Genomic DNA, 23,983 nt, shown 5'->3' with positions numbered 1-23,983 from the left:
TAATGCAGATTTTTTTTTTCTGGGTACCTTTGAGGAATTACTTTACTTCTTAAAAAGTACATAGGCCAAAAATAAAGTTCTGTGGTTTCTTACTTATTCTCAAATCTCCCAGCAGTCTAATACAGTAGCAAAATACAGAGTATGATTTGAGGGCGTCATGTAAAGCAAGAGGCTGTTTTTGCTTTAGTTTATAGGGAATTATTTGTATTCCGAAACAAATAGTTGCTCTGCTGCAACCAGGAGCCATCCCAGGACCTTCCTCCTTGCAGATGGAGCTGAGTTTCAGGGGGGTCTGTGAAAGTTGGTGAAGTGCTGTTGCTGCTGGAGTGATGGGCACTCTGTGAGAAGCAGGGCAGGGGAGGCACTTGGATGAGTTTAGTTTATTGTTTTCTCTCTACTTCTGTTTAAACTATTTTGGCTTCTGACTCCTTTTTCTTATATACCTTTTAAAACATCACGAATTGGCCTTGATCTTCGTTTACCAATGTACCTCATTTACCCCTTTTTTCCAGCCTTCCCAGTGGGTTTCTCTACCTGTCCTCTCTGCTTTTCCTTCCAGCACCGCCAGAGCCTTTCTGTCTGTTTGGCTTTTCTTTGCCACAGTAATGCTTTGCTCAGAAGAAAGTCCAAATTAAAATCCTTCCCCCCAGCACGGCCGAGAGTCCCCTTCCCACAGCCTGCACTCAGAAATGCCTCTTACCTGTTGCAGAGCCTGGAGATCAGTGTCAGGAGTGACTAGAAGGAACAACAGCATGTACCTGCTAACTGCTGCTCTATTTATGTGCTGAGTTAATTGCTCAGAAGCTGTATTACCTGCTCTGTGCCTGCTCCCCAGCTGCTCAAAACCAGTGGTCTGCCCTTTTCTCCCTGCCTTGTTCCCCCCAGCAGTATTTTCCTCTGCAGAGTGAACCTTGCCATGTCCCTTTCTGCAGATAACCCAGGCAACCTTTTTTCCTGCATTGCTTCCTCGTGACTGAAGGTATTTTTCTGTTTGTGGATGGAAGAGGTTAATAATTCACCTGATGGCCTTGATGAAGGAGCTGTTTGCAACGAATGAACCGTAATCACTAGATTAAATCTGAATATATTTCTCCCTTCCCTGTCAAGCATTTTATGCTGATTTGATTTTCTAACGTGACAAAGCATGCAAAAGATAGAGGATGAAGGATGCCTTTGCTGAGGTATAGTTTTAATGACAGTTATTGAGAGCCAGTCCTGGATTTTTTTCAAATCAATAGTTTTCAGAAGCACCCAAATCTGATTGAAATCTCCAAAACCTTCTATGCTAGGTATCTTGAAAGGCAGATTATTCCATTAATTATTTTGGTTTTTAATATAATGATGGCAGAATATGTTCCTAGCGATAGCACCTACGTGGCCACACAATGAATGTGACAACAAATAAGGAACAATGGTATCTATTTCATAGCTTTTAAAAGATGAAAACAGATATCCAAAGTGTTCTTGTACTGGTCTGTTGCAGTAGAGGTGGGCTGTGGGCTGAACCAAGTGTTGAGCTCCAGTTTTGGATAAGGTTGGTGCTGATACCCTCTTTTGAGAGAGGGTCTGGGCTCTCTGGGTGCCTCATGAACCTCACAGGTGGCTGCTGGGTGTGCATGATGATACTCTTTCCACACCCCGTATCTCAAATTTGGGGTTGCACTTGTGAACACCAGCCTTCCCAGAGGGATCTGCTGAGCCCTGTGCTGCTGGCCCTGCTGCCCTCCCCTGCCAGGCACAGCTCCTTCCAAACCACTGCTGCCAGTGTGTTTCTACAGATTTCTACAGTATTTTTTGAGGCTGAACATGTAAATCAAGTATACGGTGGTTGTTTTCATGTTGGTTGTTTTTACAGTCACAGTCAGAATGAAGTGGGAAGTTTCTGGTCTGCCTGTTCTTACTCTGTTTCTAGGAAAAGCTCTGGGCAATGGCACTGCTGCCCTACTGTGCTTCTGGCCACCGCTTTTCTATTTTGATTGTGTTTCCCTTTCAGTCGTGCCAGGCTGTTCCTCCCTGTTTCAAGGAGGGATGTTCCTGCTGGTTCTTTGGTGAAGGAGTTTCCTTGGTGCCCGAGGGTGCAGCGGTGATGGATTTAAATGTTAAAAATTTTAAATGTTAAAAATAAAAGGAAACAGGTTAATATGACTCGCATTAAAAAATTTGATTGTTAAAAATCTTTTCCTACTCCCATCCCTTGATTTTCAAATAATAAAATTCCTATTAATTTCACATTTTCCTAAGAGAAGGAAATTTTTTGAGGTCTTGAAAGACGACACAGAATGAGAAATATTTGCTTCCCAGATTCTCCTTTCACTGAGAAAGAGGAATCAAACATTTTGCTGACCTACACCACCACTGCAAAGTTTCTCTTAATTTCAGAGGGAATTATGGATTCAGACACTCAGAAATTTCCCTCTGTATTCATTTTGTTTCTCTCTTAATAAAGGAGTTCCCAATGGTGCCATATTCTTAATGAATTGGGTGCCACTCTGTGTCAGTAGCAATAATTTATTTTCTTGCACATCCATCCTTCTCAATTAGTAGATTCATGGAGCATGGGGAAGGGACGAGTGGTGAACTTAAATCAGTATTTCTTTGCTACAGAAGCAGGAGATGAACCAGGCCTGTATCACCTGCATTAAATGGACAAACCTGATCTTTCATGCCAGCAGTCCATTCCTGAGAGGCAAAAAGTTAAAATAATTGTAAAAACATACACTTTGAAATTGCTCCATAAAAGATGTTTTAAATAATAATTAAAATGATTTAATGATGCTGTTACGTACTTTTTGACTTCCTTGTTTTCTAAGGTTTCTGTAACTACATCTGTAATGATTTCAGAGTAGTAAATGGGACCACCCAATTTCATTCTTTGCTCTTCTGTGCTGTATCAGACTTTGACATCCATTTGTGTTCCCAGCTGAAGAGACTCTGCTGCAGCAGCTCCTCCAGCCTGATGACACCTGCTGAAACCCTGGATCCCACTGGCTCTGTTGGGATGTGGGACAACAGTGAAAGCAGCCCCCTGGAAAGAGCTGCTTTTGAACAGTGGGAGATAATTTTTGAGCAAAACCATTGACTTTTCTATTGGTATCTGTTTTGTAGGTCCAAAACCTAATCCATTTTCATATTTTTCCTGATTTATTTGCAAACAGTTTGAGTTAATTTACTGAAAACCAAGGCTTATGGCTTCAAGAACACCAGTATTTTCTAACTGAGAAAGACTTTAACATTATAACAGTTATAATTTCCGGAATAATTAAATATGATTACAATCCTTATAGAGTAGAACATTTTCGATGGATTTTGCTGACGTATGACATTCTTCAAAATAAGAAAACAATTTCTGATGAGAACAGTTTAATGCAGAAACTTTCAGTCATATTTCTTTCTTGTTCGAGGGGTTAAAATATGGTGACAGGAAGCTTTGGGGTAACATGCAGCACCAGTAAAAGCATTTCCTAGCAAATAGTGTAGGCAGTCACATTTAGACATCTAGTAATTTTGTGCTATTTAGTCCCCCTCATTGTACAATATTGATTATGTTTTAAAAAAATAGATTAAATGAGTATGTGAAGGTAATTTTCATTATAAGAGGTTCAATTAATTGGCCTTTTGCTTGGAGTCTCAATGGACTTTTACCTCTCCAAATGGCATTTTTGTACCCAGGCTACAGCACAGGAATTCCTGCCCTCTGTGACTGTCTTGCTGCTTTTCAGTAGGAGAAAATTCTTTCTTCCCCCTTCCCTGTCTTTTCTGCATGTTCTCTCCCTTCCGCCTTTTTATCCTTTACTTATTAGGATAAAGTAAATTGTAGGAATGTGATTTGAACCGGTACAGTGAACAGGTTTTTACTGTAACAGCACAAGATCCTCTCTGTAACCCAGCCAGCCCTGCTGTGAACACATCCATTGTCTGAGCTTTACTCTGACCCTTGGGACATTCCTGGCACACACGCACACGTGCATGGATGCAGCATCCCGGGGAGCCTGTTTGTTGGGACCTCTCCACTCACATCCTGAAGTGAACACTGCACATTTTGGGTTGGGGTGGGACGGGGAGAGCCCTGTCAGTGAATTGACTGGGGCATTCTCAAGAAAAGGCTAAAAAGTCTGTTAAAAAGTTAAAGCCTTTGGTCAGTGGCAGTATACTTAATCCCTGGAATAGTGCTCTCCAGTGCTCTCCAAGCATCTGCCCTTCCCAGCTCAAAAAACATTTGCAGAAATTGATTTTATTTTGCAGTATTTCCCCAGCCCCGATGCACAAACACACCGAACTCCTGCACATGAGTGAAGCAAAGACATGGCTGGGGGATAAAAGCAAATAGAATATAAAGTTATCAATCCTGACACCCAGGAAAAAACCCATAGGTGAAGGGCTGGATTCCCACCCCCTTGACAGGGATGTAAGGCAGGGAAACCAAAACTCTGCCCAGGATGAGCGAGGAGCCAGAGCAGGGTCACAGTGCTGGGGTCTGCTCTGCAGTGCCCATCCATTCCCATTCCTAAACCAACACAATAAAAGAAACACTTTACACATTACGGACTGCAATCAATGGAACATTCAATATTTCCATCACTTCCTTTTTCAAAATTACTGGTGATTCCTCTCCACCTCTATTTGCTGGCTGTGCTCAAAATTAAATGTAGGAAAGAGTCACCAGTAAAAGCCTCTGAGGTTTATAGCGCAGCCAGAGGAATGCATAGGATGGCTGGGGAGAAAATGCACTTTTGTATAAATGGAAGGGCTTCGGTGCTATTTTATTTTATTTTATATTGTGATTTTATTTTACCACTTTTCCTTGCTCAGAAAAGACAGAAAATCATTTCTGAATGCAACTTTCCTTTGTGCCGTATGTAGTATTTTAAAACTATGAGCACCTGCAGATAATGAAGGCCAGCTCACTTGCTAAGGTCTGCCCAAGGTGCTCCAGAAATGATGCCCAGGGAATATCGTGGAGAAACCTGGAGCCACTGAACTGAGGAGGAGGGTAACATTAGGAACGAGGACCTTCTTCTCTGAGAAGCTGTTTCTGACCTCTGAAGTGAGGATTTCCCTTCCTTGGGCTGAATGTCTCAGTTTATTATGAGGGAACTCCCTTATATTGCAACCTCATGTAATGTTGCTTCTTTTTTTAGCAGCAAGTAGATGTTTAGTTGTATCCATAACTCAAGTGCACTAAACAGCCTGTAATTGTTTCCATAGTTAAATTAATTAAAATGCCTGTTATGTTTTCACTCCTTAAGGAAAATAAAAGAACAAGATGTAATGCTGCAGAGTAGTTTCTCAGTCTTGAAGTTCCCTCTCAGGTACCTGTGAGCTGCAGTTTGCACTGGGCACAGCTTGGTTTGTCACTGCATATACAGTGCATGGAAAAACTATACAGGAAAAAGATACAAATTAATAGGCCTCATGGTCACCACAGACAGATCTGGGAATATTCACAGTGCTCAGACTTACTGTGGTTTCCGTGACTGTTATTCAAGTCAGCATCCAGTGATGAATGCACGATCTTTTACTTGGTGTGGCAGGGAGGCCATAGTTCCCCTTTGTTCCTGCAGGCACAAGGTGTAATGCCGTTTCATAGTTTAATTCCAGCTTGTTTCAATCTATCACATCTGTCTCAGTGGGAAGCTGAGGTGGGAGGAACATCCATGAGGAGGTTTAAATGTTGCTTTCATGGAGTCGTTATCATTTGTCAATCCTGGAGGAGCCATTGCTCCTGTTATCACAGAGATCCTGGGCATGTGGGATCTGGAGACCCTGTGTTTGGTCTGCTATGAGGGTGTCACTGTAATACCCCCTCACTCATCTCCATCACAGCCATCAGGTTGTGCCCCTTGCTTTTTACATGGACAAATACTGATAGGACAAGGGGAACAGTTTTAAACTAAAAGAGAAGAGATTTAGATTAGATGTTAGGAAGAAGTTCTTTACTCAAAAGGTGGTGAGGCCCTGGCACAGGTTGCCCAGAGAAGTTGTGGCTGCCCCATTCCTGGAAATGTTCAAGGCCAGCTTGGATGGAGCTCTGAGCAACCTGGTCGGGTGGAAGGTGTCCCTGCCCACAGCAGGGGGATGGAACGAGATGATCTTTAAGGTACTTTCCAACTCAAGCCATTCTGTGATTCTGTGATGTGCTGGCATCCCAAACTGCTTCTGTTTCCTCTGTTTCTTACTAAAATCATCCTCTCCCATAAAAAAGAAAAAAAGAGTTGCCTGTGGCAGTCCCTCAACACCGAATTTCTGGGGACAAGGTCAGCTAATCCTGAATGCTCCATTTTGAGTAGATGGAGACATTCCCACCCACGTAGCTGGTACATGATGACTGACAGTGTGGGTGCTACCAAAGCAACTGCTCTGTGGTACCTCCTGTCAGTGGAGTTCCAGGGACGACAACCCTGAAATCATTGCTCTGAGCTGCTGCTGAATTAACAAGGCTGCCTTGGTGCTGCTTGTGTGGGCAAAGATATTTGGAAAAACATGGTGATTTCAGGAGATTAATGTTAGTGATCCAATCCCATGGACTCTACAGCTGGACATGGAGCCCTTGGGATGTCCAGCAAGTGCTACCTCACTCAGCACAGTACCCTGATGGAGGGGTCACCCACAACCCCCGTGCCCCAAAGGCTGCCCAAACACCCATCCTGTTATTTCCCTGTCTGCAGCTCAGGAGCTACGTGCTGGAATTTCCATGGAAGCCTTGATTTTATTCATTCTGCAGCCAAAATTAGGCCAGCAGTGCTGCCAAGAGGCACACTTTTTTGGTTTGATACATTGAGAATGCATTTTTAATGCTCTAAGTGCTGTTCTCTGCCATTGGACTCCCATGTGATGCAGAGCTGCAGTCAGAGCCCTGCAGTAAAACAACATTTGCTTCCAAGCAGGATGGAGAAAAATACAAGAAATAATATTTTTTCATTAAAACTGGAAAATATTACTTTTAACTGGCTGACTCCTGACCCATCTCAAATCTCAGCTGCCAAGTAGTAATTCTGTTTTGTGAGGCTAGAGTCAGAGCAAGAACAATTTTCTAATCAAAACCAATGCTTACCACTGCAGGGAAATTTGTGTGTCTAGACATGGGCACCAACCTTCAGTTAACATTGAGAAACATTATTTTTTTTCTTTCATTCTGGTCATGCTGTGAACTACTCCCTAATTGTAGAAAAGACTTGTGATTAAATGTGCAGGCTTCAGAAATCTGAATTCTGAACTGGGCAGAACAATATTAATAAGGAAAACCACCCTCTAAAAAATCCCAAACTTCCTCCCCACCAATACAGATCTCACTGTCAGGTGGAATCAAACATATTTGATTCTTGGACATCTGTGATTCCTTTCAGTAATACATAATTGAAAAAAAATGGGGGAGGAGGATTAAAGATTTTCCTAGATGCTCTACATGGAGAGAGATTCTTGCCCCACAAAATAAACCTTTCTGGGTCATGGACTGTTGCCAAACCTTATCCAGAGTCATTAGGAAGCAGGTGGAAGATTTAACTTTGCTTTCTCCATGTGAACTGGGAGATGAAGGTATTGGGGTGCTTGAATGAGAAGAAAGAGCAAAATCTTGGTGGTGATTTTGTGTCTTAGCTGCCACCCCTGCTGCTTCTCACTCAGTCTGGGCTGTGGTTTGTGACCTGATCTCTCTGGTGAGTTTTCCCATTGCAGAGATTTTCTGATTGCAAAAGCTACCTGGTCACACCTAGAAAGGTGAATCATTGCAAAGAATTAATGAATCACCTGAAATAGAGTCACATAAAATTAGGATGTTGGCTGGAAAACGAGTTAAGCAAAATCTGAGCATTGAAATGTTCACTTTATTGCGCTTGTTCTCCTCAGCCACGAGCAGAAAGAGGGAGCCAGATCTGGCCGTGCTACTGTCATGACACAGCACTGAAGTGTTCCCTCACTCCTGTCTCATGGTGAGGACTGGGAGCAGCTCTGCCATGGCATTAGTGTGGAGTGCATCTGGTTAAATGTGTCATTTGGAACTAGATTAGAAACAAGCTCAGGCGATCCCTGCTCTGTCTGGGAGCACTTTCTAATCAGCAAGTTTAGGGAAAGAGATGGTACCAGATGAGCAGCTATTTAATTCCTGATCCATCCTAGAGCATGCAGAAAGCAGGGTACATTCTTACAAGGATCTGGGCAACTGGTGTCTTTCTGGATTAAAGCAAAGAGAGAAATGCAGGTGTATGAAGCCTCTTGAGCTCTGAGGAACTTCTGTTTCAGATTTTCACAAACTGAGTTTCTTGTGATTTCCATGTGAGGGCATGGTTACAAATCTGTGTTCATTTCAGACAGGAGCCTCTGTCTTCTAGAAATTGTACATTTGAAATTCTCCCATCAAGCAAAAGCAATTGGTTTCTTCCCCTGTTTCCTGCTTAGCAGAAGAAATGTTCCCTCCCATGGGGACGCATTAGCAGGGAAGAGATTGTACACACAGGGAAGAAATGCTGGAGTCACTTGGGGACAAATGTTGGTCTATTACAGCTGAATAAATCCACAGTAATATAATTTACTCCTTGGGATTTGCATTAGATTTAACCTGACATATATGAGATTGCAGAGCTCTGTGTGCACAGTTCCCCCCTCACTGATTAGCACAATGCGATTCGGGTGAGGTCCAGACCACCTTAAGACTGATGTTTCCCTCAGAAGACCCTTTTTTCAGTGCTTATCTCTTTACTGAGCCTCAACCGTTTGAAGAGAGATTTTTCTATGCTGGATCTGTGCCTCAGGCAAACCTACAAACTTTCAAAGTGTCAGTCACAGCAGTGAAGTCAATGCAGCGTAAGAGAACAGGAGAAAAGGAGAGTTGTGTTTCCCACATGCAAATTTGTGGCTGTTGTGAGGACAATCTCAAAGGTTGCCATGTTTTGGAGTGAGAGCAGGCAGTTCTGCAGGTGGCTGGGTCTAGCAGTGCCTTCTGTTGCATTTTGCTGTTCCATCAATGAAAAAGACACCTGAACTTCAGCAATGTATGTGTTTCTGACAATACCTCACACTGTGTGTGCCCGGGGAGGTCTGCACCTTCCTACCTGAGACATTTCAGTTTAAACATGAGATCAAAACTGCTGTTTTTGCAGTGCCATCACCTCATGGGATGAGTAGTGTAACGGAAACGAGTTAAAGTATTTTCCACTTGTCATTAGAAAAGGTGGAAGAACAGGGCTGAGGAAGCTTCCTGCCCAGAGGAGGTTGTCCAGCTGGAGAAGGGACCTCTAAGTGGAGGGTACAGAAAAGGTACAGGCAGGTGGAAAACAGCAGTGAGGGTGGGGGCTGTGAAACCAGGTCCCTCCACTCCCAGCCCCACTACATTGTCTGCAAAGCTGGGTTTTCCAATATTAGGGATTTAATTTTAAACAATAACAAAGAGGGAGGGAGGCGTCATTTGCATTTTAAAAATCTTTAATGAAAGTATACACCAGAGTGTGAGAGAGGGAAGATATTGCCAATCGCTTGCTTCTATGTGTGTGTTTAATGAGCACCTCGCTGTGTGCCCAAGGTGATTCCAGCGCTGCCATCCAGGAAAGGAAGTCAGCAGAAATTTTTCTGTTAAAGCTGACGCAGCTTGAGAGGACTTAAGCAACAGAAATAAAAAGGAAAATGAACAGCTGGAAGCTCCATTCACATTGAGGCAAAAGATGGGGGAGAGGCACGAGGGATTTGGTGAATTTGAGAGAAAAGAATTGTGTCCCACTCGTGCTGCCAGCAGCACAGACCAATGCTGGGCAGTTGCTGCTCCCACCTGTGATGCCCAAGCCTGAATCCAGAAGGCTTCCTTGGGCAGAATCTTAGGGAAAAACAATCCCCACAGGGCTGTCAGCCTGCATGGTTGGAATTCACACCAATTTTGCCTCATACCAGCAACATACCCAACTTGTGTTCACATCCCACCATGAGGAGAGTTTCTGTTGTCTGGCTCCAGGCCCCACATATGCCTTTTGAAGAAAGAATTGCTGGCAGCAGCTTTGCAGGATTACATTTTCATGCAAAATGTTGTACATTTAAAATAATCTTTGATATTAAGATACAAAAATCTCCTCTGTATGTTACTAGTCTCTCTGAACAGGAGATTTGATGATAAAGACTATATGAAGCAGTCTGAAATAGAAGCATGCTGCATTCTGGCTCTGTTCCAATTAGATGTGGCCTTTCTGTGATATGAAAATGAGTGTGGAGAGAGGAGAGAACTGTTTAAATTATTTTTTATGCCTATAGGCATCATAGTTACTTTCTTTTCTTTCTTAGCTGACTGAAAAAAATGCTTAAGTGACCCTGTTTTACTAATGGTCCCATCAACTTTCTAAACCCAAGCTTAAGCAAAGCAAGTAAATTGTTGATATTTATCTGAGCCTAAAAAACCAGAATCCTTTACAATTCTTGTATCATGGGAATTGAAAGACAGCAAAAACCTGACAGCTCGTTAATTTGGTTTTGCTGACATTCTCAGGCAACAAGAATGACATCTTACAAGATGTGTACAGGATCAAAGAAAGATTTTTATTACCAAAACTGAAATTCAAATCTGGAGTTCCTTTACACGATTCATTTCCATTTCAAGTACTCAAGTCTTGAAACTCAGGTCTCCCTAGGAAAGGGAGGAGAACAGGAATTGCTTAGGTTGAGGATCTGAGTTGGTCTGAAAAAATCCAGAAATGGATCAAGCTCCTATTTTCATTTTCTGGAAAATTTCAGAAGGAATTGACACATTGTTGCTTTTCTCTCTGAAAGTATTTCTTTTATTTTAGTGCTGTGTTTTACTTTCTTCCTGATCAACTTCTCCAGTGTTTGAAGCTTTCTAGAGAGAAGAGAGAAAGCCTGGAAGATCTACTCCACTGTCACATGTGCAAGATGACCTCACATAATAGTCCAACCACCTCAGGCATGGTTTTCTTCTTAAGGTTTGGCTGGTTTGCTTATTTCATCCTAAAGCTCATGGAAAGCTTGGGCAAAGAGAAAGGAATCATCTGAGCTGATGGAAAAGCTGCAGCCTCAAAGGGAGAGAAGGAGAAGGAGTGAGAGGACCAAGCCAACCTTCGTATTCCTGCAGGTCTCCCCTCCTCACTCATTTTCAGCACTTATACTGTTTTTTCCTGTTATGAGCCATCCACTCACCCACCTCCCTGTCATGAAATATTCCAGATCAGCCAGAGCAAGCAGAGCCCTGACCATTTCCTGCAGGGAGCAGTGGGATGTGTACATTTATGTGTGGATGTCCTCATGCTTCATCAAGACAAGTATTTCCCATCAGCTGGAGTGAATGGCTGAGTCCCACCCTGACCTGTGGGCAAGGCTGTGACAGCTGTGGAATAACCTGCATCTGGGTGACTTGGGTGAAGCACAAAACCTTTGACCTCTCCCTGGTCACTGCACCAGCAGGCACAGACCTGGGGTTGTTTGCCCCTCACTGTCCTGCCTGTGCTGGTGCAAGGAGCTTTATATACCTTGGGTGGAGCTGACAGGCTCCAGATGGTTGAGATGGTGCCTCACAGAAGAGTCAAAGCATAATTAAAAAAAGCCACATGAGTGATTTTGAAAGTAATGAGATAATGTTGCCATAGCATGAGAGACCTGGGATCAGAAAAGCAATCACTTTTGGATAAGTCGTTCAACCATTTAACCTTCTTAGCATCTGAGAAATCCCCTGTAATGGACTTGTAGTTCTGTAGTACCCCGCTGTATGTGAGGCAGACACTAATATTGTAATTGTTTTATCCCCCTTCATTCTGCTGTCCATTAACCACTGTTTCCTCTGTTAGATAATAATAAAGCCGAAGTGCGTTTTACTGTGTCCTGATATACTGCTTTCTAAATGAGAGGAGATAATTTCAGTTGAATGTCAGGCTCCAATGAAGGAAGAAATGAACACGAAAAGCAAGTACCTATTGAAAGAATAGTTCCAAAATCAGAATTTATAAATGCATAGTGCATGCCCATTTTTCACCAGTGTTTTGTACAGTCATGGAGAATTATGTATAAATTTTCACAGCTCCATTGGCTTTAATAGCACTGCATTTACAACTGGCACCTTGTGTTGAAACCCTTTGGAATGAATGTTATTTAAAAATGGCTGTGAACATTAAGAAATTGCATTATTCAGAGAGCTATAGATAACTCTAGAGGGGTTTTAAAAATGAAGAAAACCAAATTCTCTGATTTGAATCAATTTCTTATTGTTTGTTTATCTCTTCAAGAAATGGCTGTTTTCAGATTTGAAATATAAATCTTAATGTAGCATATGTAGACTAAGGTAAACATCTAAAGGGAAAAGAAAGCAGCTTGTGGTTGAGCACAAGCAATAAAACAAATTTCAAATTTAGCATCTTATTTTCTGTAATGTGCTTCTGCCCTTCATGCATGTTGTAATCCGTCCTGGGGGTTGAGTGCTCTGGCTGAGTGCTCAAATAACCACAGAAGGGAGTATTTCACCACAGTATAGTCCAGGATCTGTATTCTGAGATGTATTTAAGGAGCTCAGGCACTGCCATAGGCTTGATTTGTCTCCAAAATACTCTCCTCTGAAGCCATTTCCTCAACCAGTGTGGCAGTCACAGCTGATGGATGGCCGTCTTCAGACAGGATCAAGAGCTTTAAAAGCTAAATAGGATGTCTACTGGAAAATATACTCAACAAGAGCAGCAATTGGTCTCTGGAACAATTTGGTGTTTGCTGTGGAGTCCACTTTGTCCCGGAAATCAGAGTAAAAGAGAGCAAAGGAAGCCAGAGAGCTACTCATCATCAGAGCCTGCAGTAATAGGAGAGGGAGTAATGGGTTGACAGTGAAAGAGGGGAAATTTAGGTTAGATATACAGAAAAAAATCTTTACTGTGAGGGTGATGAGGCCCTGGCACAGGTTGCCCAGAGAAACTGTGGCTGCCCCATCCCTGGAAGTGTTTAAGGCCAGGCTGGATGTTGCTTGGAGCAACCTGGTCTAGTGGAAGGTGTCCCTGCCCATGACAGAGGGTTGGAATTGGATGATCCTTAAGGTCCCTTCCAACCCAAACCATTCTGTGATGCTAATAATAGAGGAGAGGTTTCTTTTGTATGTGTAGACATATGATAGAGCTCAGACTGTTTGCTTGAAATGCAGGAAATAGCAACATACAGTGAAGGAGTTCAGCAGAAAGTTACCAAAATATAACTAAATTTTCAAAAAAGGGTCATGGACAGTGTATCTTTACAGTCTTATGGAGAGAAATTAGAAAATAGCCTGAACCCAAAGAAGTCTGAGACGATGATGGGTGAGTCACAGGAACCCAACCACAAGCCCGAGAGATAGAAAATGAGCTCAGATTTTCAGCCATCCTCTCCAGGCAGGAATGACTCAGGCAAAGAGACATTTGATGATGCTTGTTCAAGAGAGGAACTGGAAAATTTGCAGCAGGAGAAGAGCAACCAGCGTGTGAGCCGGGCGGCCGTGTGGAGCGCTGGGGGAGCTCAGCCCAGGGCTGCTCAACAAGGGAAGCCACAGAGAGGTGTCTGAGGGCAGAGTTCTGGTTGCTCCAACCTCTGCCGTGCCATTTTTAGGAGGGCTGGGATAAAATCCTCACCCAGATGTAATTTGTGTTGCTCTGGCCCTCCAACAGTGCCACTTACCCTATTGTGTAAATAAAAAAAAGAGCATTCTTGTGTTGCCTTATTACTTGATCCATGTTTGCTGTGCTCTGGATATTTTGCTGTTGACTTTAGAGCTGATTTACTTTATGAGACTCTCAGCTCTGGCACTGAGAGACCATGCACCATGGGAGACCAGTGAGGGGCACAGGAGCACCTGGCTCTGGAGTTGCACCTTAGCAATGGGAAACTGCTGCTGCTTTGACCCCAGACCTGACACCCTGCCTGGTGCTACACAAAGGAGGCTGGGGGTGGATGGGTGGTATGAGTGCAGGAACTGTTAGATCCATTCTTTAGGAAAGACTGTAATAGAGGAGGGTACTTTGGGAAAATAAATGTTTGGGTACCCACACCAGCACTGAGAGCTTTCGCTGCCCTCACTTTCCCACAGGGTGAACACCTCTCTGCCAGAGTGGGGATGGGGTTAAAAGGAGAACTCCAGGCTAAAGGAGTCACATGTGGCTCCCCAAGGAGGTTTGGAAGCATCCTCTGCTATTTGAAAAGGCAAAGTCACAAGCACCCAGTGCACCAGGGTGCAGCAGGGAATGTGCCTCTGGCTCTGTTAGAACCTCATACTATGAGGCTGAGTGGTGAGAGCTCTGCAAGGGCTTCAAATGAAACAAAACCCTCTTTCTCAGTCCACTGTTTGCTCTTAGTGCTCTGTGGTTGCTGGTCCACAGCATGGGGAGGTCCAGTCTCACCTCTGAAGGCAGCAACTTGCCCTTCCCCTTCTCCAGAAGCACTAGGTCCAAACAGAACTGTAGCCATGTCAATGTGTAACCACTGACACAACACGTGAAACAAATGCTTCAAGCCTAACCCTTTCAAAATTCCACCCCTCCCGCCTTAAAGGCCTTTTAAAGTTTTCTTTTTCCTTCTTTTATTTTCCCCCCCCCTTTCTCTCTTTGTAAGTGCTTCAGATATGCTATGTTGCATAACTCCTGCTATTCCTTTCAAACGTTAAAAGCCACCAGGCAAAGCGATGCCGGTGAGCTGGGGCTGGGTGGAGAATAAGGTGATCCCTGGGCTGGGAGGTTGATGTCCCATCCCAGGCTGCCCACAGCAAGAGATGCTCTCTCTCTTGGCCCGTGAACCCCAAGCCCCTGGTGCTGTAGCAGCTGAGGCATTTTCTGCTCCACGTCTGCTCCTTCCTCCCCTTTGATAAGGACACACTAAACACAGCTGGTTGGGCTAAGGATGCTCTCAGAAATCGATGGTTTTCCTCATATACAAGCAAAACAACCATAAGAAGCATAATTTCTTATGTATGCTGCCCTTACCTCTTTGGAATTTCTTATGAGATTTCAGGCTCTGAGTCTGGATGAAGATCTCCTCCCACAGAAAATTTAAAGATAAATGATTTGATTATAGAAGCACGAATTCTTATTTAGTGTGAATATTCTCCTGAAATAGAAAAGAGAATTATAAAACCTTTTGTCTTAAAAATTGAAGCTCTTTCCCCAAAGAAATGTGAGCATTTTTGAATATCCTGAAAATACAAAGCAAGGCTGGTTTTGTGAGATTTTCAGTTGGAAGGTGATATTTTCCAAGCAGTGCTTTTACAGGACATTTTCTAACCTGTTTATGTGTCAGCATGGCTATTTGCCCAGAGCACAAATTCAAAGCAACATCAAGCAAAAGTAAAACTTCCATAAGTTTAATATGTATTTAGAAATAAAGGGAAAGAGCCAGAAATGAAAAGTAAAAGAAAAAAAAATTTGCATTTTCAGAGTAGCATTAAGATTAAGATGGGGTTTAGCACTTCAGAAAATATCTAGGTTATTAATCACCAAATATAAAATGTGGGCTGTTTTAAAGGCAACCTGAAGGCTTGTTGGTGACAGTTTCTTTCAGTCTGTTCCTGAATAACAGCATCTCCCCAGTTCAGCTCCTTTGCTTATATTGCCCAAATATATTAGGCTTTATCAGCCAGACCTTTGCTTTTCTGCCCCCAAAGCTCTGTTTTTCCTCCACTGTGCACTCACAGCCGCTCCCCCACTCCCTTCCCTGCAAGAGAGACTTAAACCATCTGTTTTTCCCTTTTCCACGAGGGAGCTCCACTGCTGTGCTCAGCGTGCTAAAGGGGGCAGTTTGTCGTGACATTTTCCCTGGAAATTCCCCTTGTCAGATAGAGGTTATCACAGAGAATCACTCACTCTCCGGGGCTCAAATAGCTGCTGCTGAACTCTGAGACCTCTGCAGCATCTCTGACCTCTGCCATGCACAGGCATCTCCCATTAAATTAATGCCCAGGATTTGCTTTAATCATGTTAACAAACCCACGGAGTCTGACTGCTCGGTTCAGTGAGGACACGGAGCTGCATCCAGCTGCATCCCCATCACTCCTCAGGTTATATTCCAAGACTGATTAAAGTATTTGTTTAAGAGGACTCAGCTCAGACAATGAACAGGGCTTTTAGTGGCATAGATCATCAAAATCTGGACAAGATACAGCCCTGAGTAATTTTTTAAAAATTCTGTTGCAGTGATTCCTGAATATATCAAGTGCAGTTTTGTCCTCTTTAACTGAACAACCACTATGCAAAATATGTGGGTTTTTCTCAGAACATCTTGAGGACACATTGCATCGTAATATATTTTTATTGTCCTTTTCAACACAGTTTTCTAAGAAACTGTCTAAAAAAAATCATCCTTTTATCCACCAGTTCCCCACAACCCCTGCTGGGCTAAAATAACAGTCTTTTTACAATGTACATCACTCACTGAAAGCCAGCTTGGGGCAAGAAGGGAGAAAATATGCTGTATCTATTATCTTTGAAGGAGAATTTTAGGTAGAAGGCAGTTAGCTGCTCACACAATTACTCAACAGAAGGGGAGAAATTCTTCATACTAATTGTTGGTTCTTTTTTATTTGTTTGAATTTAATTGCTGGATTTTTTACTAAGCAGCGAGAGCCAGATCTTTGCTTTTCTGTATTGCTCATATAAAGAAGCCTAACACAGCCTGCCACTAAGATGAAGTACGTGACTGTCATTGCTTTAAGCAGTGAGCAACAGTACAGAGTTTACCACTCTTAAACTGAAGCTCCGTGATTTCTCTTTAAAGGTGTAGGATCCGTGACAGATCCAGCAGGATCTTGCCTAAGCTGTGGTGATACAGAGAAATCAGAGCCTGTTGGTAGGCAGAATGTATGTGTGAGGTTGTAATTAAATATTCAGAGCTGCCAATAATGAGTGATGCCAATGATGGCAATGATGTAACTGAAGTGACAGTGTAGAAACGAGTCCCATGATCTTACACATACAAATTAAAGCTAGGCTGCATCCTAACAACTTTCATGAAATTGCTTTCATGCATCTTTTATTTTTTCCACTAAATAAATGACATGTACTCTTTTGCCTGCAGTTCTGTAGCTCTTCCTGTGAAGTCTTTCAGGATGTCATATCCCAGAGAGTCCTCCCGAGCAAGTCAACAAACAAATGAAGCATGAATTAGTATGTCAAAAGTCTTGCTGGGCTCCACACTCTCAAGGCATCTTGGCTACACAGAACTGCCCAGATATTTATGAATCGCCACTTTCTTGTTACTAGCCTGCCACGCCTGGTCATTCCCTGAATTTATGTTGCAAGGTTGATTCACCTCTGATTTACACCACTGTGTCACTGAAGTCTGCTAATGAGTTCCTTGCCCAGAAAGAGCACTCCCCTGCTCTACATCTGCTGACTGACATGAGCTGACTGAGGGGATCTCATAATCCCCTGCAACTCCCCAGAAGACGTATTTGCAAAGATATTGAATGCACCAATTTCTTTGCAGAAACTTGCTTACTGGGTGACCCACATGAATTAAGGGGCAAAATTGCTCATGCTCTTTTATCTCACCTTGTAGCAATGCTTCCAGAGAAAGGTAGGAAAATTGCTGTAAGTGGTTGTGTTAATAACCAGGTTGCCCTGTGCAGAGTGATGCTGTCAGATTTCAATATTGCAGCACAGATTGATTTTGCACATTTTATTTTTAAGGCAAAGTGCAGCCAAAAATGTTTCAAGAATGAAATGTTTCTGCTGCAGAACAACCAGCTGGCTGGGGCAAGGAAGCTCCAGGGAGCCACTCTAGTGTGAGGACTTGTGGTGAGGCTCAACATCATGGGCTGCAGGACAAGGGAATCACCACGATGCTTTGCAGCCCCTCCCAGCCATGGCCACGAGGATGCCAACACACTCTGACCTTATGGCTTGATTGGCAGGAGCTCCATCACTTTTCTGGGGCTCTGGACTGTGGTAGACCCTGTCTGTGGCCACTGGACTCGCTCAGTTCTTGCCAAATTACTGGGGGGCTGTATCTCCTGTAGCTGGGGGTGCTGCCCTGTTGTCACCTTTGGTCCTGCTTGCCTATCCCTGGCAGGGCTGGCTGCTTCGTCCCCTTCTTGACTGGCATCCCCACTCTGCAGCCAGTGTAGCAATGAACCCTCAAATTCTGGGGCAACGAGGGGAGAATAATAATAATAACAACAATAATAATCCTTGTTTTCCAAATTCATAGTTCCTTTAAGTGCAACTTTTCCCTTGGCACATGTGACTGGAAGAGATGGACACAGAGATGCTATGAGAAAGCACAGGTTAGAAATGTGTTGTTCCTGAAGCACGCTAGTCAGTTTATAGCCAGGAAGAAGGAAATCTCCAGCTCTTGTCTGGGTGACAATGTTCTTGGCAAGAAAAAATGTGCATCAAAATGCTGTTTTTAAAATCTGGCCCTGTGAAAAAGAAATGCAGAGAAAGCACACAGCTACAAAACTGAGAAAATGTGATTTTTTTTGGGCTTTGGGAAACTTAACACCTTGTCCAAAGCATTTGGATGTCCCTGTCTCATCCAGAGCACGTTGCATGGCTGGGTGATCTGGCAGCACAAAAATGTGCTGTCAAGGCTAGGGAAGCACTGCCTGAGGTGGCAGAAGGTGCTTACAGAGGGTCTGTGAGCAATAATTCAGGAGGATAGACTCAGGTAACAGCTCTGGCCAGGCTGCAGGGGCTGGAGGATGCTCCCCTAGAGCTGCTTAAACTGTAGTTAGAGAAGTTAACAAGGCAGGAGAAACGAGGCCTTGGACTGTGATTTTCTATGCTTTGTACCTTTGGGAGATATAAAAATAACCTGTGTTTTGCCAGCGGGCAAGAGAGAAGATGTTTCAATATGAGATTAGAGTATAAAGGGTAAGTGAGGAAACAGAGTTGTGAAAAGTGAGGGGAGCAAAGAGAGCATTGGTGTGATGAGTTTTGGCTGGAGATGGGGGGAAAAAAGTCTTACGGAAAATTGCTCCAGGTAAAAATGCTGTCATCTTCTGCACCAGCTGCACTGAGAGAATCTCTGGCTGTTTTGAAGAAACCAAAATAGGTTTCTTATTCTATTTCTTTTCCTTTGACATGCTGGCTGAGGGATTAGAAGATTTTCGTGAAGGTCCTCGCTCCTGGTAAGGCTGGAAGGTGCTTGTCTGGGGGGACAATGGCAGACCCTCCTCCTCTTCCCTTGCACCCCAACCTTCCTTCACCTGCCCTTCTCCCAGTGCCAGCTCCTCTCCCTCCCCAGGGCTTGTCAGCTCCTTCCTTCCCCACGGGCAGAGTGTGTGATTGAGAAGAGCCTTCCAGGCAAGCAGCCCAGGAAATGTCACCGAAGAACACCAACATTTTTTCCAGCAGAACTGAAGGTTTCAGGCAACGCTGAAAAAAAAAGCAGCTCCTCGCGCCCAAGAAACCAGGAGGCTCACGAGAACAGTTTGCTCAAAGTAGAGAATTCTTGACCCAGTGAAGTGTGCCAGGTGAAATGGTGTGAAGGGATGGGAAGCCAACTGGGATGTTGCAGATGATGGGATGAGCAGAGGCCCTCTGGGATGAACAGAGATGTTCCACCAGGGTGGTCAGGAGAGAAGAGAAAGCCAGGTGTGCTTCCACTCCCAGCACAGGGGCTGAGGGGAGGTGGGATGTATGACTGTGGATGCATTAGGGAATAAATACCCTGGAAAGTGAGCAGGAGAAGCGTTTATTTAAAAGGGCAACTCATGAACAAGCTGGTACACAGAGATCATGGATGAACTTCAGGAAATGACATGGTGTCACACTTGGGATGCTGTGGCTCAGGGGCAGCTCATCTCCTCCTGAGGTGTAATGTGGGTGGGAGAGGTTCACATGAGGGCTATGAGCACATCTCAGCAGCTCCACTGAGTCGTGGGAGTGGCTGCATGATGCTTGAAAACTCCTGAAGTCCCTTTTAATGCCACATGCCTTGACCTGCTCATCTTACCCATTTTTTCGCTAGTGCCTATCTGCCTGTTTCCTCAAGCAATGGAAATTTTTACCTTGAGTGAAACTTGATAATGGCAAGAAAAGAAAAGGAGAAAACAAAATAAGAAAAATGCTACACCATCACTGTCAAAAATGTTTCACTTTTTTCCCCAAGGCCACCACAAATCCACTCTGAGTTATTTTACATTCGCTTTTTAAATATCTGCATTCAGAAACTACTTCAGCTCAGCTCTGTCATTTCAGTTATTAAGTACAAATCATTGCTTAAAATGTTAACATAAACTAACTTTTTTTTTTTGGTCATAGTTAGAACCCTTTCCCTGGAATTTATATATGGAATTTTTATATGGATTCTTTATTTTAAGTTGATGGAAGGGCACAAAGTCTGATCAGTGAACAGTGGGTCAGAAGCTTCTCTGTGTGTCATGCTACCCTTATCAAGGTGGAAGGTGTGAAGCTGCTGACGGTGGGGAATAATTTCACAAAATGTTCACTTAAGCCACTGTCATTGAGAATGAGAATTTTGACAAGAATTTCAAAAGAATTTGGGGCTTGTTGGTATGAAGAATATTCAGTTTTCATTTTTGATTATAACTAGAAGTTTGGAAAAGTTGTTCAACTTTATGCTTTTCATTGCTCATGACCCAGCTACTGGTTTTCAAACTCTAAGCCACTGCCTGAATCCTAAACTGATGTTAAACCCAGGTGGATGCTGTCTGAAAGCCCTTTCTGTTTAAATCCCTGCTCAATGGCTGTTTCAGTAGATCAGTGTTTTCAGAGGCAATGGCTTTAAGCTGCCAGAGGGCAGATGCACCTCTTGTGTTCTAACTGACCCTGGTGAATTTCTGAGCTTTGAAAATTTTAAGCTTCTGGACAACCATGAAATTTTAGTCTGGGAAAAATTCTGAGCAACGCAGTCTGCTTTTACTGTCATCAGAGCTAAATCAGAAGATTTGGAGGACCAGCAGGGGTGGATCCTCCTGTGTCCCTACCAGCATGGGTCTTTGAGTATTTGAAACCTTATCTCTTATTACAGTAGCAGCAAACATGTATTGAAAATTTGGTTGGCATAAATACACTTTTTTCTTTTTAATAGCTCAAACTTTTTTATCACTTGTTACAAACAAGCTCACAACTTTTTATACCTAATATAAGTGTAAATGAAACCATCTGTTGAATGGCTTCCCACTATGGAATAACAGATGCATAAAACATATCATGAATGGTGCTGGTGGCTTTGAACCTACTGTGGGAGGCCAGATTGTTTTCAATCTTCTCCCACAGTGATTGATTACCCTGTGGGTATTGCTCAAGTGGTGTGTTCCTGTTCCACTTTTTGTCAAGCACAAGGCAAAATTGTAAGCCTTTGGAAAAACTTGAAATTTTGGACCAGGAAAAATTCTGAGCACCCCAGTCTGCTTTTACTGTCATCAGAACAAATGCAGAAGGATTTGGAGGACCAGCATTGCCCTGACCTTGGCCTGGAGGGTGGATCCTTGAAGGGAGGTGATTGTCCTGCTCTACTCTGCTGTTGTGAGACCCCACCTGGAACAGTGTATACAGTTCTGGTGCTCCCAACATAAGAAGGACTTGTTGGAGCAAATCCAGAGGAAGCCTTGAAGTTGATAAGAGGACTAGAGCACCTCCCTTATGGAGCCAAATAAGTGATTTTTCAGCCCAAAGATTTTAAGGACTCTTGAGAGCTTTGCAGTAGAGCTGTGTTTCAAATTTGAAATGTGCACAGCATATACTGCTGAAGTTACTTTTTGTTCGGATTTCACAACAGTTGTGCAAACAATAGGATGAAAACCCAAAGGGAAATAATATCTTTGAGCTTGAAATATGTGCTGGGATTGCTGTGCTTCAGGAGAGAAATGCATGTCATTGCACAAACCAGCCTACAAGATAAAGGATATAAAATAGATACCAGAATATATTGGAGCTGTTGCTCAAGGGATCTCTAAAGGCTGCTGCTGCTGGCAACCCTGTAATGGGGAGTGCTTTTGTGTTGGGAATTCATGTTGGCTTTTGCTTGTGATGAGCAGAATGTGCATCAGGATAACCCAGATTTTGTTTAGCAGCAGTTCTGAGAAGCACACACAAAGATACAGACAGGAAAATCTTATAATTTTTTAATTATTCATTTATAGCTACACTTGGATTTCGTCTCCTAACTTTGTCCTGGAATTACTCCATTTGACACCTGCTGTTTTATTGGAAAAGTTTTTTTCTACTGCCTTCAGCAGGCTGTAAATGCTTTAACTGAAATGTCCATCAGATAAATCACCTTTGGAGGTGTGAGTGCAAACCACAACATTTCAGGGTTATTTTAGCAGTTCTTCTTACCCTTTCCCTTCATTGTCAACATGAAATAGATAGGATAGAGAACAAACAGCCTCTGGTTTATCTCGGTGGAATTTTAGTTCTCATTATCTTGCACAACAAAACCTTGAAGAAATTTAGTTTAATGACATTTTGTGTTGGGATAGAAAAATATTTCTCAAGAGCTCCGTAACAGGAATTCCTTGAACATATATCACTTCTCCCATCTCCTCATCCTTCTTCTGCTCCTTTGTTCCTCAGTGAAAGTACTATTTACTGTAAAACATTTCTTTTCACTAGCTATAGACTTGCAGAAATTCAGATAATATTTCTTTTAAAGAAACTCTTAGGGTTTTCTAAATATGTGAATACATGTAAGTGAGTTCTTTGAAGACCATTTTAGGTCCTCTGAGGCTCATGAAAACCACTGAATATTTATAACAACCACCACAACAAAAGGAAAGAAGGAAGATATCAAGTGTAGACTAAAGAAACTGCTTTAAAAAGATCTTAGTCTCTTTGGTAAATAACTTTGAATGCTATTTTCAAAGAAGCCTTGGGGAATTAGGTGCTCAAATTTCATTAAACTTCATAAGAACATTGTAATATTATCCCTCTGGTCTCCTAAATAGATCCAAGCTCCCTTCTGAATACTGTTACAGAGACAACTGTTTAGAAGTTAATGATTTGTATCTCATTTAAAAATACAGGATGATTTGTTCTCCTCCCCATTGGGATGATCAGTTGTAGTTTTGCTTTGCAATGAAGGGCTTCACGAAATGTGACACAGCAATGCTGCCTCCACTCCCACCTGCAAATTCTGTTTGGGAAGAATGTAAGGGTTTTTATATTGGTCCAGAGTTTCTAAATGGACCTCAAGCCCAGCTGAAAGGCCGAGAAGAAATGAAGAGGAGCTGCAGTGTGTGCAGTGTCCAGCACAGGGCTCAGCTGCTTGTCTTGAGAAGTAGCTGAGGGAAGGAACTGTCAAGTCATCACACCAATACAGAAATCTGTCCTTATACAGGCATAACATTGACAGGACCAGGCCTGCATTTTGCTCCTGATCCTGAACTCACCAAAAGAAATGGACTGGCTTCTGAATGGAGCTTGTCACAGTGCCAGCTCATCAGCCTGGCTAAATTAATTCATTAATTACATTACAAATATGATTTGGATGAAAGAAAAAACAGATGAATTAGGTTTGGATTGAAAAATTGCATCCCATTTGACCCTTTAATAGTGCATTCATGAGTTTGTTTCATTTAGGGATAGTTCCATCCTTTAAAAATATATTTAAGTTAATTTCTAAATGCAATGTTTTTCATCTAAAGAAGCCCTTGAACTTTTCATTAGAAAAATGTTAGAGCCATTTTTTTTTTAAATTTTGAAATTTCTGTGTCTGGCTTTCTTAGCTAAACCAATGAATTTTTCTGTCATACTTGTGAATGGTTTCAGATGATGTAAATGAAGAGCTTTTTTCTTTGACTTTCTGTAATGCTGAGTGGCAAATCTTGCACAACATTGTCTTCATCTATCAGCTTAGGCAATTAATCTGTTCATTAGTTTCACCTTTCATGTTCCCACATGAAATTTGGCAAGGGTAGGAAAAAACATAAATCAAGGAATTGGCTGATGGCAAACAAGAGGCATTACCAAGCATCAGTCCCCTCATTGAATGTCGAGCTCTCCAAGAGATGATGCTCTAGAGATGCTCTTTGTCTGGGCTGACTATCTGAGACAAAATGTTATGTGTCAGAGTTGTCTGAGATGAAACAAAATAAATCCTT

Source organism: Chiroxiphia lanceolata, chromosome 15, assembly GCF_009829145.1.
Source record: "Chiroxiphia lanceolata isolate bChiLan1 chromosome 15, bChiLan1.pri, whole genome shotgun sequence".
Taxonomy (NCBI): domain Eukaryota; kingdom Metazoa; phylum Chordata; class Aves; order Passeriformes; family Pipridae; genus Chiroxiphia; species Chiroxiphia lanceolata.
The sequence above is the reverse complement of the archived record's forward strand: the minus strand, read 5'-3'. Positions refer to the sequence as shown.